The sequence below is a fragment of the Lissotriton helveticus genome, chromosome 3_2, assembly GCF_964261635.1.
Source record: "Lissotriton helveticus chromosome 3_2, aLisHel1.1, whole genome shotgun sequence".
NCBI classification, from domain to species: domain Eukaryota; kingdom Metazoa; phylum Chordata; class Amphibia; order Caudata; family Salamandridae; genus Lissotriton; species Lissotriton helveticus.
The window spans coordinates 243,886,324-243,904,109 of NC_136062.1; positions in this window are offsets into that span (position 1 = coordinate 243,886,324).

The window sequence follows — 17,786 nt, forward strand, 5'->3', positions numbered from 1 at the left end:
GCCGACATTGTGGTATTCAGTTGCCTGTCTGTTCGTGGGTCGTTTGGATATGGAGTAAACTTTATTTCCTCTGCTTCAGCTTGTCTAACTCTTCCTTTGCCTCTACTACAATTTAGTACCAGGATTGGGGTAGAGTTTTTAGTTCACTGCCTGTGGAGATCTGGGCTGAATTTTTCGACCCACAGATGGATTGATGGCTGATTCTGGATTTGAAGCTGTTTTGACTGCTTTCAGGATGGACATCTACCTAGCAGGAGCTGAGCAGTATGGATGGAAGTTTTGTGATTCGTTTCTCTTTCTTAGAAAGCCATTTCCATCACTGGATATATTACCAGGGGTGGCTCCTACATTATGGTGGAGGAGCATCGCCCCCCTGCTGAAAGCCAGCAGAGGCAAAAATAAAATGCTAATAAAACATTTTTATTATCAGTTATGCATTGAGCCTCTCAATAGACAGATCTTATCTTTAATAAGACGTGACAGCTTATGAATATGGCTCACCTAAGGGAGGACTAATGTCCTGGAGCTGATCCTTTTTAACCCCTGAAGAAGTCCACCTTCATGTGGACGAAACTCGTTGGCTGGTTTTCCTTGACACATACCTAAGAGTCAACAATAAAAATAAAAAGATTTCTAATCACCTTTGAAAGATGTTGGATATATTTTGTACTAACATAGACATTGCCAAAGTGGTGCACCACTGTTCTCTATAATTAGTTGTTTTCCCTAACCTAGGTTGGCATTTTTTGGGCAGCGGGTGTCTTCGGTGTGTGCACACTTTTCCAAACAGACTCTTTTTGTTTATACATTTTTTTGGGGGAGATATCAGTGAGGGTGTGGCATTTAGGTTTGGTCCATTGCAAAATTCCTTTTTCATACATTTTTATTATCACTTTCTTTTTCGTCGTGCAGTCTGCGAGCCGAGGAAGGGGCGAGGCAATCCATGCTAATGCTGCACCACCAAGGAGGAGGGGGAAGTGGTGGGCACTGATAAGTGCGTGTGACGGTTTGGACAACCCTCTGGACCCGGCCAAACCGTCATGTGTACTTAGCCTTTCTCCACCTGGCTGTGCTGTACAGCAGGTGGAGAACCAACACAGGCGCCCAGTCCATGTCTGAGCGCCAAACCATGTCGCTCAGACCAATCCCAGTGCTGCACTCATGCTGGGAATAATATTCCCGCATGTTAGACCTGGCATCATTGGCATGAGTCTCTCCTCCATTTTTTCTGTTTGCCTCCTCTGTTTACGATGTTTTTGCTGGTATATGCTTTGGGCACTGTGCCACTGCTGATCAGTGCCACAGTGCAAGTGCTCCCTAGGTGAAATTGCTGTATTGATTTACTTCCATGTTTGGCTTATTTGGTTTACTATCAGTCCCTAGTAGAGTGCACCAGGAGTGCCAGGGCTTGTAAATACAAATGCTGCTAGTGGGCCTGCAGCACATGTTGTGCCACCCACAAAAGCGGCCTAGTAAAAGTATGTCTGAAGGTCTGCCATTGCCAGACCACGTGCAGTCTGACTGTCACGAGGACTGCGCAAGTACACCTACTTGCCAGTCCCTAAACCTTCCCTTAACTTCCTGTTAGTCACCCCTATGGTAGGCCCACGGGCAGGGTGCATTGTAAGCATAAGGTAGGACAAGCCTGACAAGGTTGGCATGTCCTAATAGTGAATTACAGCCATAGTCGTTTTTCACTATTGTAAGGTAACCTGCTCTCCATCAGTTAGAATGGGCTGCCAGGATTATTAATGCTATAATCCTAGCGGGCTCGGGGAGCATGGTGCAATGTCGAGTTTGGTATCCCTGAACTCAGGGTTTAATAACGCATCCGTTTGTGTGGATGGTTTTTGGACTCTGTGTTTGAAAATAGCACTTTTAGAAAGTAGCTATTTTCTTGTCTAACTGTCTACCGGTCTCTGCTGGTTCTGGTGTGCGTGTGACAGGAGCTGGGTGGCTCCAGAGAGTCTGAATGAGTCAGTGTGGGATGAGTGGGGCATTTGCATTGAGAGTAGGGGAGAGTAGCTCTTGATAGCCTGCCCTGCCTGATACAATGTTGGCTCCGCCCCCCTGCCAGGCGACTGATGACTCTGTGCTTGCCTGGGACTTTCCTGGCCCGCCTCCTGCCGGGCAGCTGATGGCCCTGCCCCTGCCAGTGACAATGCTGGCTCCGCTCATGCTGAGCGGCTGAGGACTCTGCCCTGCCCAGTGAATAGGCCAGGTGCTTCGGCCTGGCAACACCCACAACAAACCCAGGATGGGGGGAAACTCCCCTGCATGGACAAAGGGATCAAAGCCAAAAAGGGGTATAAGAGAAGGACCCCTGAACCAAGAAATCAGATCACTTCTGACAAGGAAACCTGAACCAAGGACAAGAAGCCTGCTGATCTAAGGACTGCCTACCCCTTCTGCCAGAGTGCTGTTTGTTGGGGGAATCCTGCATTGCTTCTTTATTTTTGCCAAGGAACCAGGAGAGAGGAACTGTGTGTGTACTCTCACTCTTTGCTGAGAAAATCTTCAAGGGCTGGAAGAGTGCCAGTCTCCTGTTGAAGTCACAGGGCTAAAGGACTTCATCTGCTTAAAGTGCTATTTGCTGGAATTTGTGAATCCAGCACCTCTGAAAGAATCCAGCAATCTCGACGCCGACGGACGCCGCCGAATCCAGCTCGACATCGTGAGTAACGGCTCCAGTGTCCCGCTTCCTCGACGCCGGCCGCCGGGCCCGACCGACGCCAGCAGCAACGCCAGTGAGTAGTGAGTTCGGCTCCAGCTCCAAGTGACCCCGTGTCTGCACCGCTGCTGATCGCATCGACTTCGAGCCCTCTCGACGCCGTGAGCGCTGCTCACTCTTGCAACATCGACATCGACGACGTCGTATCCTGCTTCATCCCGTGAGCGCTGCTCCCGCCTGACTTCGGTCGACGCCGCTGCAGATCGCCCCGACTCCGAGGCCCGATCGACGCCGAAGACGCGACGCCGGACATCTCGACGCCGCTGATCATCGAGTGCTTCACTTTTTCCAAGGTACTGTGTTGTTGGGGTCTGTGCGACTCCGGGCTCGACGTAGCGCTCCTCGCGGTCGACGCCGAACCTTTGGATTAACTTTGCCTCGACGTCGTGTGACTCCCGTGTGGGTTACATTGTTGCCAAGAACTGTGTTTTAGAGAAGAAGAGTTGCTTTTGATACTAAAGACTTTTGTGCTAAGAAGAAACCGTGCTTGAACTATTATTTTTCCTTCCAAGAGTATTTATTAAGATTGTGGTATATTTTGTCGTTATTTGGTCTTGTGCTAAGCCTTATATAAAAATACTTATTTTTATAATACTACTGTGTCGTGTCCATTTGTAGTGTATTCACTTTATTACTGTATGTGGTCATAAATGCTTAACGCACTGCCTCTGAGATAAGCCTGTCTGCTTTGCCAAGCTACCAAGGGGGTGAGCAGGGGTTATCTAAGTGTGTGATCTCCTTGCCCTGACTAGAAAAGGTGTGTCCCTATTTGTCAGAAGTGTATACCTCTGCCAACTAGAGACAGCCGCTTCTAACATTGGTGGGTCAGCGGTGGGATTTTGAACTTTGCATTTATGACCCATGTGCAGTGATTAGTGTGCGCTACATAGTGAAAGCAGACCATAGCGCAGCCACAATCTGTTTTGGTTGGATATTCTATTTTTGTTCTCCAATTTCCTGAAGCTTGATTTTTGAAACTGCCAGTTTTGACCATGAGTGACGCCGGAGTCACTGCCCCTGTTGCTGTTGTGGAGGAGTTTGATAGAAGCAAGATAAAGGATTACAAGTTACAAGAGCTGAAACACTTTTGCAAGCAATTGAAAGTCCCTACTCCAGGCCTCTCCAAGAAAGGAGATTATTTTAAAGCATTACAGGCCTGGTTAGCGGCCAGAGACCCCTCTGATCCGGTGGTGGTACCGACAGAGGAAGGGGAGGAGGAAGTGCCCGTGACTGGGCCTGTATCCCCTCCTGGCAGCAGTGTTTCCTCCAAAGGTCTTTCCCCTGAAGAAAGAGAAGAAAGGGCGAAGGAGCGAGCCTACAACATGGAAATGGCAAAACTTAAGATAAATGGGCAGTTGGAGATAGAGAATGCAAGAGGCAGGAGAGAAGCTGATTTGGAGATCAAAAGGTTAGAGTTTGAAAGGGAGAAGTCAGCTTTTGAGCGTGATACCAAGTTGAGGGAGTTGGAGCTCCAAGCTAAAAAGTTAGAATTGAATCCCTCTGGTGGCAGCGTCCCATCTGTGCCTGCAGAAAGTAGGTTTTATTTTCCCAAAGATGTGATCAAAGATTTTCAGAAGAATGAGGATATTGGTCAATGGTTTAAAGCATATGAGTTAGCATTGTTGGCCCACCGGGTCCCTGAGAAGGATTGGGGAGCGGGGTTGTGGGGTCGCTTTGTGAATGAGGGAAGAGATACCCTGTTAGACATGCCTGTTGAGAATAGGACGTCTTATGCTCATATGAAAGATGCTTTAATGTTAAGGTATGGCCTCACCCCAGAAAAGTACAGACAGGCCTTTAGAGAATGTAAGAAGTTGCCTGGTACCACGTGGGTGGAGTATGTGTCATATTTTTGCAGAGCCATGGATGGTTGGGTAAAGGGCAGCAAAGTGGAAAGTTATGATGCTCTTTATGATTTGTTTGCTTGGGAGCACTTGTCTAATAACTGTTTTCCAGAGCTGCGCCAGCACCTTATTGATAGCAAGATATCTAACCCTAGAAAACTTGCTGAAGAGGCGGACCGCTGGGTCAGTACCAGGGTCCACAAGGGTCCAGTGGGAGACTCAGCCAAAGGTGGGCAGGGTCCCCAGCAGAAGAGTGGGGGGACAAGGGTAAACAGAAGGAGTTCCAGAAAGGGCCCCAAAGTAATCCCCAAGGGAACCAAGGGAAGGGTTCCCAGCCTCCCCCAGATAAGAAATCAGAGGCCCCGACAGGTAAACCTGGTCGTAGGGGCCCCATGACTTGCTTCGCTTGTAAGCAGGTGGGACACCGTTTTTATGATCCTCAGTGTCCCTTGAAGAACTCTAGTGCACCACCCGGTGCACCACCCCGTGCCGCCCCCCGTCAGTTGGCTAGTGTAGCTCTGGGAGGGGAGGAGATGGTTGCCCATGGTGGGGAGGGTCCCGCAGAGATGTCCCTGGTCTCTCTAGGAGACATGGAATTGGTCCCTCCACCCCCTCTGCCTAGTAACACTAAGAAATATAGGCAGTGGGTGACCATTAATGGCCATAGAGTGGAAGCTCTCAGAGACACCGGAGCGAGTGTGACAGCTGTCAAGTGTCACTTGGTGTCCAGAGAGCAGGTTGTTCCCCACGCATTCTACCCTGTGATAGCTGCTGACAACTCCCAGAGAGAGTGTGAGGTAGCTCAAGTTTCCTTTGAATGGGGGGGAGTTTCAGGTACTCTTCAGGTTGCTGTGAGGCCCGCCATGCCTGTTGATTGTCTCCTGGGCAACGATTTAGAAGACTCCCCTTGGGCTAAGGTGGAGAGGGAGACACATTTGAAAATGTTGGGTGTGCCAGAGTGGGTGTGTGCAACCACTCGATCCATGACAGCAAGTAAGGGTGTTGATGGGGTTCCGGAGCCTGAAAGTATGGCCCAGGACCCAGCTGTAAAGAGAAGAGGCAGGGGGCGCGGGAAACCATCCCCCGTAGTTCCCGTGGTCCAGGAGGAGGCAGACCTTGAGGGGTATGCCCTGGAACCAACAGGTGAACAAGTTGCTGAACTGGGAGACCTGCCCGAGCTGACCCATTGGCAGCAGGATGGTGGTCCCTCCAGGGAGGAATTCTGTGCAGAACAGAAAGTGTGCCCTTCTCTTGTGGGTATGAGGCAGCAGGCCTCAGCCCAAACCTCAGGTGATCAGTCAGGGTCACATTTTGTTTACTGGGAGAACGACCTCCTGTATAGCGAGCCTAAGGCTGCTGAGCCTGGGTCAGCCCGTGTGCTGGTGGTACCCCAGCGCTTCAGAGCCTTCCTACTGGGTTTGGCTCATGACGTTCCTTTAGCTGGACATCTGGGGCAGGACAAGACCTATGACAGGCTTGTCACCCATTTCTATTGGCCTCAGATGCGAAGGGACACAGATGTCCATTGCAAGACCTGTCAGACTTGCCAGGCAAGTGGGAAAAGCGGGCGGAAGCAGAAGGCTCCCCTCCAACCTTTTCCCGTGGTCAGTACCCCCTTTGACCGGGTGGGGATTGACATTGTTGGGCCCCTGGACCCCAAGACAGCCCTGGGCAACAGGTTCATCCTGGTCTTGGTGGACCATGCCACACGGTACCCGGAAGCCATCCCTCTCAGAACAGTGACCGCCCCCGTGGTGGGACGGGCACTGATGGGTGTTTTCTCCCGAATGGGGTTCCCCAGAGAGGTGGTGTCAGACCGGGGCACCAACTTCATTTCCAACTATATGAAGTCTCTGTGGAAGGAGTGTGGGGTAACTTATAAGTTCACCACTCCTTACCACCCCCAAGGTAATGGGTTGGTTGAAAGATTCAACCGTACCCTTAAAGGCATGATCATGGGTCTTGAAGAACCAATGAGGCGTAAATGGGACGTCCTCTTGCCATGCCTGTTGTTTGCTTACCGTGAGGTGCCACAGAAGTCTCTAGGGTTCAGCCCCTTTGAGCTTTTGTATGGTCACCCGGTAAGAGGACCTTTAAGTCTGGTCAAAGAAGGCTGGGAGCAAGCTCCCAGGAAACCTCCCCAGGATGTATACAGTTACATGCTGGCCTTTAGGAACCAGACTAGGCGCTTCAGGGATCTTGCTCAGGCAAATCTGGAGGCCAGCCAGGAGGAGATGAAGCGGTGGTACGACCAGAAGGCCACTCTGGTAGAGCTTCAGCCTGGACAGAAAGTTTGGGTCATGTCCCCTGTGGAACCTTGTGCGCTCAAGGACAGGTGGACTGGACCATTTGAGGTTGTGGAGAAGAAGAGCGATGTCACCTACCTGGTGGATTTAAAGTCTCCCAGGAACCCCTTGCGGGTCCTGCATGTCAACCGTTTGAAGCCCCACTTAGAAAGGTCCGAAGTGGGCATGCTCCTAGCTACAGATGCTGGAATGGAGGAGGAAAGTGAGCCTCTTCCTGACCTCCTGTATGCAAAAGAGCAAGATGGGTCAGTGGATGGTGTTGTCCTCTCTGACACACTGACCCCTGAACAGCAGCAGGATTGTCGCCAATTGTTGGGACAATTCCCTGATCTGTTCTCCTTGATTCCTGGTGTCACTCAGTGGTGTGTCCATGATGTGGACACCGGGGACAGCACTCCTGTCAAGCACAAGGCTTACAGAGTGACTGACAAGGTCAGAGCATACATCAAGGAGGAGGTCTCCAAGATGTTTGCCTTAGGGGTGGTTGAGTCCTCTAGCAGTCCTTGGGCCAGCCCCGTGGTCTTGGTCCCAAAAGCTGCAGCACCTGGTGCTTCACCGGAACTTCGGTTCTGTGTGGATTACCGAGGACTCAATTCAGTCACCAAGACTGACGCGCACCCCATCCCCAGAGCTGATGAGCTCATAGATCGGTTAGGGGCTGCCCGGTACCTTAGTACGTTTGATCTAACGTCTGGGTACTGGCAGATCGCCTTGACCGATGGGGCAAAAGAGAGGTCAGCATTCTCCACACCAGATGGGCACTACCAGTTCCGGGTTATGCCCTTTGGGATGAAGAATGCCCCTGCCACCTTCCAGAGGTTGGTCAACCAGGTCTTGGCTGGACTGGAGGATTTCAGTGCCGCCTACCTGGACGACATCGCAGTGTTCAGCGCCAGCTGGGAGGAACACTTGTGCCACCTCCAGGAAGTGTTGTTGGCCCTGCGCAGAGCAGGCCTCACAATCAAAGCCAGTAAGTGCCAGATTGGGCAGGGTTCAGTGGTGTACTTGGGGCACCAAGTAGGGAGCGGCAAGGTGGCCCCCCTGCAACCCAAGATTGATACCATCCTGGCATGGGCACCGCCCAAAACCCAGACTCAGGTGAGAGCCTTCTTGGGTCTCACGGGTTATTACAGGAGGTTTGTCAAGGATTATGGTAACATTGTGCACCCCTTGACTTCGCTGACTTCCAGGAAGCAGCCACGACTTGTGATCTGGACTGACGCCTGTCAGACGGCCTTTGACACCCTGAAAACTGCAATGTGCACAGCACCCATACTCCAGGCACCCGACTTTTCTAAAGAATTTGTTGTCCAGACGGACGCTTCAGAGCATGGCGTGGGGGCTGTTCTAGCTCAGGTGAATGAAGAGGGCCGAGACTTACCTGTAGCCTTCATCAGTAGGAGGTTACTTCCCAGGGAACAGAGGTGGAGTGCGATAGAGAGAGAAGCATTTGCTGTGGTCTGGGCGCTGAAGAAGCTAAGACCCTACCTGTTTGGGACTCACTTCCGGGTGCAGACAGACCACAGGCCCCTCAGATGGTTGATGCAGATGAGGGGTGAGAATCCAAAGCTGTTGAGGTGGTCCATTTCCCTACAGGGGATGGACTTCACGGTGGAACACCGCCCTGGCACAGATCACGCCAATGCTGATGGTCTGTCCAGATTTTTCCGCCTTAGTGATGAGGACTCCCTAGGGTAAGGGTAGTTCTCCCCACATTTCAGCTGGAGGGGACACGTGTTAGACCTGGCATCATTGGCATGAGTCTCTCCTCCATTTTTTCTGTTTGCCTCCTCTGTTTACGATGTTTTTGCTGGTATATGCTTTGGGCACTGTGCCACTGCTGATCAGTGCCACAGTGCAAGTGCTCCCTAGGTGAAATTGCTGTATTGATTTACTTCCATGTTTGGCTTATTTGGTTTACTATCAGTCCCTAGTAGAGTGCACCAGGAGTGCCAGGGCTTGTAAATACAAATGCTGCTAGTGGGCCTGCAGCACATGTTGTGCCACCCACAAAAGCGGCCTAGTAAAAGTATGTCTGAAGGTCTGCCATTGCCAGACCACGTGCAGTCTGACTGTCACGAGGACTGCGCAAGTACACCTACTTGCCAGTCCCTAAACCTTCCCTTAACTTCCTGTTAGTCACCCCTATGGTAGGCCCACGGGCAGGGTGCATTGTAAGCATAAGGTAGGACAAGCCTGACAAGGTTGGCATGTCCTAATAGTGAATTACAGCCATAGTCGTTTTTCACTATTGTAAGGTAACCTGCTCTCCATCAGTTAGAATGGGCTGCCAGGATTATTAATGCTATAATCCTAGCGGGCTCGGGGAGCATGGTGCAATGTCGAGTTTGGTATCCCTGAACTCAGGGTTTAATAACGCATCCGTTTGTGTGGATGGTTTTTGGACTCTGTGTTTGAAAATAGCACTTTTAGAAAGTAGCTATTTTCTTGTCTAACTGTCTACCGGTCTCTGCTGGTTCTGGTGTGCGTGTGACAGGAGCTGGGTGGCTCCAGAGAGTCTGAATGAGTCAGTGTGGGATGAGTGGGGCATTTGCATTGAGAGTAGGGGAGAGTAGCTCTTGATAGCCTGCCCTGCCTGATACAATGTTGGCTCCGCCCCCCTGCCAGGCGACTGATGACTCTGTGCTTGCCTGGGACTTTCCTGGCCCGCCTCCTGCCGGGCAGCTGATGGCCCTGCCCCTGCCAGTGACAATGCTGGCTCCGCTCCTGCTGAGCGGCTGAGGACTCTGCCCTGCCCAGTGAATAGGCCAGGTGCTTCGGCCTGGCAACACCCACAACAAACCCAGGATGGGGGGAAACTCCCCTGCATGGACAAAGGGATCAAAGCCAAAAAGGGGTATAAGAGAAGGACCCCTGAACCAAGAAATCAGATCACTTCTGACAAGGAAACCTGAACCAAGGACAAGAAGCCTGCTGATCTAAGGACTGCCTACCCCTTCTGCCAGAGTGCTGTTTGTTGGGGGAATCCTGCATTGCTTCTTTATTTTTGCCAAGGAACCAGGAGAGAGGAACTGTGTGTGTACTCTCACTCTTTGCTGAGAAAATCTCCAAGGGCTGGAAGAGTGCCAGTCTCCTGTTGAAGTCACAGGGCTAAAGGACTTCATCTGCTTAAAGTGCTATTTGCTGGAATTTGTGAATCCAGCACCTCTGAAAGAATCCAGCAATCTCGACGCCGACGGACGCCGCCGAATCCAGCTCGACATCGTGAGTAACGGCTCCAGTGTCCCGCTTCCTCGACGCCGGCCGCCGGGCCCGACCGACGCCAGCAGCAACGCCAGTGAGTAGTGAGTTCGGCTCCAGCTCCAAGTGACCCCGTGTCTGCACCGCTGCTGATCGCATCGACTTCGAGCCCTCTCGACGCCGTGAGCGCTGCTCACTCTTGCAACATCGACATCGACGACGTCGTATCCTGCTTCATCCCGTGAGCGCTGCTCCCGCCTGACTTCGGTCGACGCCGCTGCAGATCGCCCCGACTCCGAGGCCCGATCGACGCCGAAGACGCGACGCCGGACATCTCGACGCCGCTGATCATCGAGTGCTTCACTTTTTCCAAGGTACTGTGTTGTTGGGGTCTGTGCGACTCCGGGCTCGACGTAGCGCTCCTCGCGGTCGACGCCGAACCTTTGGATTAACTTTGCCTCGACGTCGTGTGACTCCCGTGTGGGTTACATTGTTGCCAAGAACTGTGTTTTAGAGAAGAAGAGTTGCTTTTGATACTAAAGACTTTTGTGCTAAGAAGAAACCGTGCTTGAACTATTATTTTTCCTTCCAAGAGTATTTATTAAGATTGTGGTATATTTTGTCGTTATTTGGTCTTGTGCTAAGCCTTATATAAAAATACTTATTTTTATAATACTACTGTGTCGTGTCCATTTGTAGTGTATTCACTTTATTACTGTATGTGGTCATAAATGCTTAACGCACTGCCTCTGAGATAAGCCTGTCTGCTTTGCCAAGCTACCAAGGGGGTGAGCAGGGGTTATCTAAGTGTGTGATCTCCTTGCCCTGACTAGAAAAGGTGTGTCCCTATTTGTCAGAAGTGTATACCTCTGCCAACTAGAGACAGCCGCTTCTAACACCGCAGTACAAAAGGGGATTCCCAGCATGAGAGCAGCGCTCACATCTGGGAGCCTGTGCATGTTGCAGCAGTTCCTGGAAATCTGGGAGGCGAGGATCGGGAGTTCGATTTATATATTTCTAATTCTTTTTAGTTTGTATTCCACCTCACACCACCCCACCACATTGCAATACTAGTGACCGCTACTGTATATTGCTGTCATCCATTTAACTGTCTTGTCATGCCCATGGCATAAGCGCTACACTCACTCTGGAAAAGACAAGGGGCCCCTGAAAGAAAGAATACTGCCCTAACAGGGAAAATTACTATTTGAAAAATATTTTGCACCGGGCACAGTGCAGGATAATACTAACAAAGCAAATAAACTTTAGACCAACAAACTAAAGTATACAAACAATACAACTAACATAGAAAACCCTGAAGAAGGCTTTGCCGAAACGCGTTGGTAGTCAACAACTAGAACCAATGTTTCTATTATTGGCAAAATATTTTTTTATCTTTTGTGTCTAACCTAACAGAGATTGGGTAGCTTTTTATAGATTGATTTTGACTGCTATGTTTACACCAACTGGAGATACAGATGCTTTTCAGGTTATGCCATATTATGCAATAATCTGTGGTTCAAGGATGTATAATCATGTCTAGAATTCAAGTTTGATGAAAAGAATACATTATCATGTAACAAGTGTATTTATAAATGTTTTTCTATCCTGAAATACTTTGAAAAAAAATAAGAATAAAAATAAAAACAAAATATATTTTTCTATATTAGTTGTATTGTTTGTATACTTTAGTTTGTTGGTCTAAAGTTTATTTGCTTTGTTAGTATTATCCAGCACTGTGCTCGGTGCAAAATATTTTTCAAATAAGTGCTACACTCACCTGGTGAGAAAGTGTTGGCACAAGCATCCTGCACAGGCTTAACGGGGCGCAATCGACCTGGACTTGAGTCAGTACATTGAAGTAGGGAGCCTGATGTCAATGTGCCTCATGCATCATTTTTGCCATAGCATCGTGACGCTGGTGCTTCATGTCCCGATATTGGGCGTCATTTTGATTTGGAGAAAATGTTATGTGTACAGGCAAAGTTCCTTAGTAGTGCACTGCATTGCGCTGCATTCATATCTAGCCTGCAGCTAATTTCCAGAGATCATGTTTTGCTTAGCAGCACACTGCATTCATATCTAGAAGTAGATCCTGGTGGCTAATTTCCTGAGAGCATTATTTGCTTGTTTGTATTGGACTCTGGTTGACTGGTAAGATTTTATTCAGCTTTTTAAACTTTATTTTCTTCAGTATTACAGCTGTGTCACTTCATACTCTATTATGGCCACATCTGTTGAAAGTGCGGTTCAGCCTCACATTCTACAAAGAGCTGGGAATCCAGATATTGAATGGAAACACTGGCTAAGGATTTTTGAAAACTATCTTGCGGCCATTGGTGCAGTGAAGTATGATGTTGCTATTTAATCATCTGGAAGTGGCTGGGCAAAGATGTTTGACAACCTGCCTATAGTTCCAGTGCCTGGTGTGGAGGAGGTAAAATGGAATGTTTACGCGGAGGCTACTGAGCGCATGGGAGCAATAAGCAATACTAGCTACTTGTCCAGCTATTGTCAAAAAGTGTAAGGCATGCAGGCAAATGGATCACTTCAAACCTGTGTGAAGATTAATCGTGTGGATGTTAAAGAATGTGTGGATACGTTTTCAAATGTGGTGTTTATGCTGGAAACTAGTGAAGCGTATGAGGTTGGTAATTGGATTAACAGTACTCTCTGTCAAGCCACAATAGAGGGACATGAATTTAGAGTGATGGCTGCAGCCGCGGCCGGTAGTGAGAGTTCCTGCCGGGCGGTGACGTGGGGAGGGGGAGGGGCAGGTTGGGGGGTAGTAATGCATGGATTACGGACCTTAACAGGTAAGTAAACATATAAATAAATAAAACAAATTTTGTTGCGCGCACTGCATCGCATTTGGTGATGCAGTGCACGCAACGAAATTGGTTTTATTTATTTATATGTGTACTTACCTGTTAAGATCCATAACCCATACATTACTACCCCCCACCCTGACCCTCCCCCTCCCCACGTCACCACCCTGCAGGAACTCCCACTACCGGTCGCGGCTGGATGGCTGACTCGGAGCACCTATCACTGTGTTAGCAGATTCCATCTTTTACAATGGTTGGCCTAAAAGGTTACCCTTCAGAAAATTGATTTCAATCCTAAGGCTTTGGGAGACAAGGACATTGATATAATTGGTTATTTTTCAGGTCTTTGAGAGTGTTTATGTAAGAAGATTTGCACCAAAGTGTATACTGCTGAAAAAGTAAAGGACATAATGGTTAGAAAGACTTGGCTAGGATGGGCATTTTGTTGCGGCCAAGGCATGAGGTTTCCATTGTTCTTGGTGAGATGCCTGTTCTATACATTGATGATCACGAAGACCAAGATGTGCTGCAGCTCATGATTAAAAAATTCCTGATGTGTTCAAGCATGACATCGGAACTTTGAAACAGTTTGATAACTGCGTCAAGTTAAAATCAGATGCCTTACCGGTAATTCAAAAAGTGCGGCCTGTACCTCTCAGTGTCTGCAATGATCTTAAAAAAAATGTGAACAAGTAGTGTGCGGAAGTTGTTATCCAGAGCACTGATTCACCTGCCTGGGTATCACCTATAGTACTAGCCAAGAATAGGAGTGGAGATTTACATTTGTGTGTGAATTTGTGTTCCCTCATTTATAATATTGGTTTTCATCCTCTTCCTAGCTTACATGATATGCTGGCTTATATTGGCGAACCCAATTTTTTTTCACTATTGATCTCCATTCAACTTATCATCAAATTACCCTCAGTGAAGGGGTCACAAGATCTTACGTTTGTTACACCATTTGGTGCTTACCAATATCTGAGACTTCCGTTTCCATGCAAGATGATATCTTGATAAAAGTGATCAAGATTACTGTTGAAGGATGACTTCTTCTAATGGGTCTATCAAATGATTTGAGAGCTTTTGCTAGAGATTCTGCAGAACTCACCTGTGAGACTGACATACGCTTGAGAGGCCGTTGCTTTGTGCCTCCACTGGAGCCACGTTATAGGCTAATTGAAATTGCTCATTAGGGACATCTGTTCATTTCTGCTACAAGTTAAATTAACTCAGAGAATTATATTGAGGGCCATCATTAGATGCCCAAGTTGAAGCATTTGTCAATGCTCGTCCACAATGCATTGTTTTGGACACACACTGGAAAACCTTTGAGAAATCTTTACATCACTTTCCCCTGCCTGAGCGTCAGTGGCTCATGGTTTCTTTGGACGTTTCTGGTCCTTTGCACATGTTGCCCACTGATAAGTATTTTTTAGTAATGATTAACTATTTTTCAAAGTGGATATATTATTCCTTTGTAGATTTGCCCAACCCAAGAAATTTTCTTAGATTTCTTACTAATGTTTTCCAACTTGAAGGGGCACCTGAACAACTCATTACTGATAATGGCACACATTTTGTGTTTAGAGAAATTAATGATTTTCTAAACGTACATGCTGTCCAACATCTTCGTATTGCAATTTATAGCCCAGCGCCAATGGCTTGGTAGAGTGGGCAAATCGTTTTTTTAAAGAAGACATCCAAGAGGCCATCTTGTCAGGTTTTGATGATAAGGTGTATATCAAAGAAAGGATCTGTGAATACCATTCAATGCCACATTCAACTACAACTGTTGCGCCTTTCTCCTTATTGAGGGGAAGGAACCACAAGTTCAAATTGGTTCCTAACTGGTTGAAAGAAATGTTAACATTGATGAGTGTGCCTCGCCCTATTCAGATGTGGTTGCAAAGGTCCTACTTAAACAAAGTAAACAAAAAGAGTAAACGAAGTAACAAATGTATGGAATTTACAACTTGTGAATGGGTTTCGTTAAAAAAAAAGCCTTACATGCTTAGAAAAGGTCATTTTAAATGCTCCCAACCAGTGAAAGTAAGCGAAGTAAGCACAAACTCAGTTTTGTTGCATCAAAAAGGCTGGTGGAATAATAATTGTTTTGTTTCTATTTTTGAAAATGAGGTTGAAATTTACAATCAAATGATGCCTTTGATTGTATGTTATCTTCACTCACGATGTAATCTGCATGTGGGGATGTTGTACCTGAGAATGCCGTTGACAATATTTGTGCATAACAATGTTCATGAAACACCAGTCTTGAATGAGGTGGGAAGCTCTGATGTACATTAATCTTCTGGGTCTTGTGGGCCCAGACATGTTTTTGTACGTGTACTCCTTTTAATGTTTTAATGTAAAACTGCTAGTTCTATTATGATTATGAATGGTCATAACAGTTTGTTTTACGTTTTTTGGATGGGGAAGAAATAATGCAGTAATATGTGTTGGATTACTGGTGTTCTATGTAAAGTGTTTCATTTCATTATTTGTTCTAGCAATGCTTGTTTGGTTTTCGTATTTTTCGAAGAACACTTTTAAGATGTTATGTTCCATTACTGGCAGAGCACTGGCGGAACTTGTGGTGTTCAGTTGCTTGTCGTCCGGTTGCATATGGATCAAACCTTATTTATTTCCTCTCACCATCTTGTCGAACTCTTCTTTACCCCCACTATGGCCGCCCAGAGTCCCGCTGTGCCCTTGTTTACGTCCGTGTGTACTCTGAGCTCAGTTCCTCAGTCCACCTGTTGTTGGGGCCGCGGCCCAGGGCCTGGCTGCCCGACATGGTCCGTGACTGCCGGCCACCCTCCCCTTATCATGCACACTTCAGTTACACATTTATCAGTCCAACAACAGAATTTTTTGGAAGGCACTGGGCCTCAAGCTCGAGACCCCCCGGCCGTATTTATTAAAATATGAAACAAAATAAAAAATATAATAAAAATAACATTATTTACATAATTATTAAATGCAAAATTCAGACATTAGATTTACATCAAGTTTAGACAGGTATGGTGGGCTAACCTTAACAAATGTCGAATACAGCGTGGTTCCTAACCGAATCTAACATCCTGATATCAATTTAGCATTCTAATAATTTCTGGTCCTACGGCAAGGTCACTAACCGGTGTCAGATCCTTTTACCCAGCTACGCTCTCACGTCCGAGATGCGCATGCACAACAAGGGCCCGGTTACCGGGAGAGTACGTCCCTCTCCTGGTTGCCCTCATACGCTCCGTGAACTCCATTTAACCATAACAGGAGGGCCCTTACACTCGCGCCATTTGATGACGTCATAGTGTATGTGCGGGGTGGCTACCAGCCTGAGGAAAGCGTGACTCCCTCCCCCGCACCCAAGCAAGCGGATATCCTGCCCCTGAAGTTCTGGGGGAGACCAATGGCCCCTCCCCCTGGGCGACCCCTTTCGTGAATGGGGCCGCCCCCACCTAAGGACCTTAAATTGCTGCTCACCGATTATGACCTTACCGCCTGACCCACCTAATAAATACGACATTCCTAATCTAAGGGGGAAAAAAGGCCTAAGGAAAAGGAGTTAATACAACAGCAAAACACACCCAGAAAACATATACATATTAACATTGCCTGTAAACGGGATAAAAGGCCTAAGGAAGCAAAACATTTATTTTTACAACATTGCATAGCGTTACACCGTATGCCTACCAGTGTCCTCACCAGAATTCTGCTACAAGGGGATGGAGGGTGGGGAAAATTAAAGGCCCCACAGCGGCGTGAGGAGCGAGCCTGGGAAGCACAGGCACAAAGAGGCTGCTTCCCGCGCTCCCCAGGCTCTTAAACACCCCCTATGCCGCGATCCCGCCCCCTCGACCCGGAAGCGCAAAACTGCCTCCAGGTCAAACGGCAGGACGCGCGGGCCAACCAGGAGTGGTGGAGGGGGGGTCGGGCCCAGCCATGCGTGCGTGGGGGCCGAGTGGCCCCCCCTTTCCTCATGGTCTGTGACTGCCGGCCACCCCAACCTTATCATGCACACTACAGTTACACATTTATCAGTCCAACAACAGAATTCTTTGGAAGGCACGGGGCCTCGAGCTCGAGACCCCCCGGCCGTATTTATTAAAATATGAAACAAAATTAAAAATGTAATAAAAATAACATTATTTACATAATTATTAAATGCAAAATTCAGACATTAGATTTACATCAAGTTTAGACAGGTATGGTGGGCTAACCTTAACAAATGTCTAATACAGCGTGGTTCCTAACCGAATCTAACATTCTGATATCAATTTTGCATTCTAATAATTTCTGGTCCTACGGCAAGGTCGCTAACCGGTGTCAGATCCTTTTACCCAGCTACGCTCTCACATCCGAGATGCGCATGCGCAACAAGGGCCCGGTTACCAGGAGAGTACGTCCCTCTCCTGGTTGCCCTTGTACGCTCCGTGAACTCCATTTAACCATAACAGGAGGGCCCTTACACTCGCGCCATTTGATGACGTCATAGTGTATGTGCGGGGTGGCTACCAGCCTGAGGAAAGCATGGACTCCCTCCCCCGCACCAAAGCAAGCGGATATCCTGCCCCTGAAGTTCTGGAAGAGACCAATGGCCCCTCCCCCTGGGCGACCCCTTTCGTGGATGGGGCCGCCCCCACCTAAGGACCTTAAATTGCTGCTCACCGATTATGACCTTACCGCCACAGGCCAGCATAGTTTGACCGACTATCTGGCCCCCCCCCAACCACCTACACTGAAAGGTCATATCTTCCTAATAAAAACCCTCTACTCCTGCTAGTATGTTTCCTATCCACAGGGCATTCTCTGACTCTGTCAAATGGACCCCATCCTGCAAGTAGAAACAACCCCTCCAACCATGGCCAACTATTCTTTG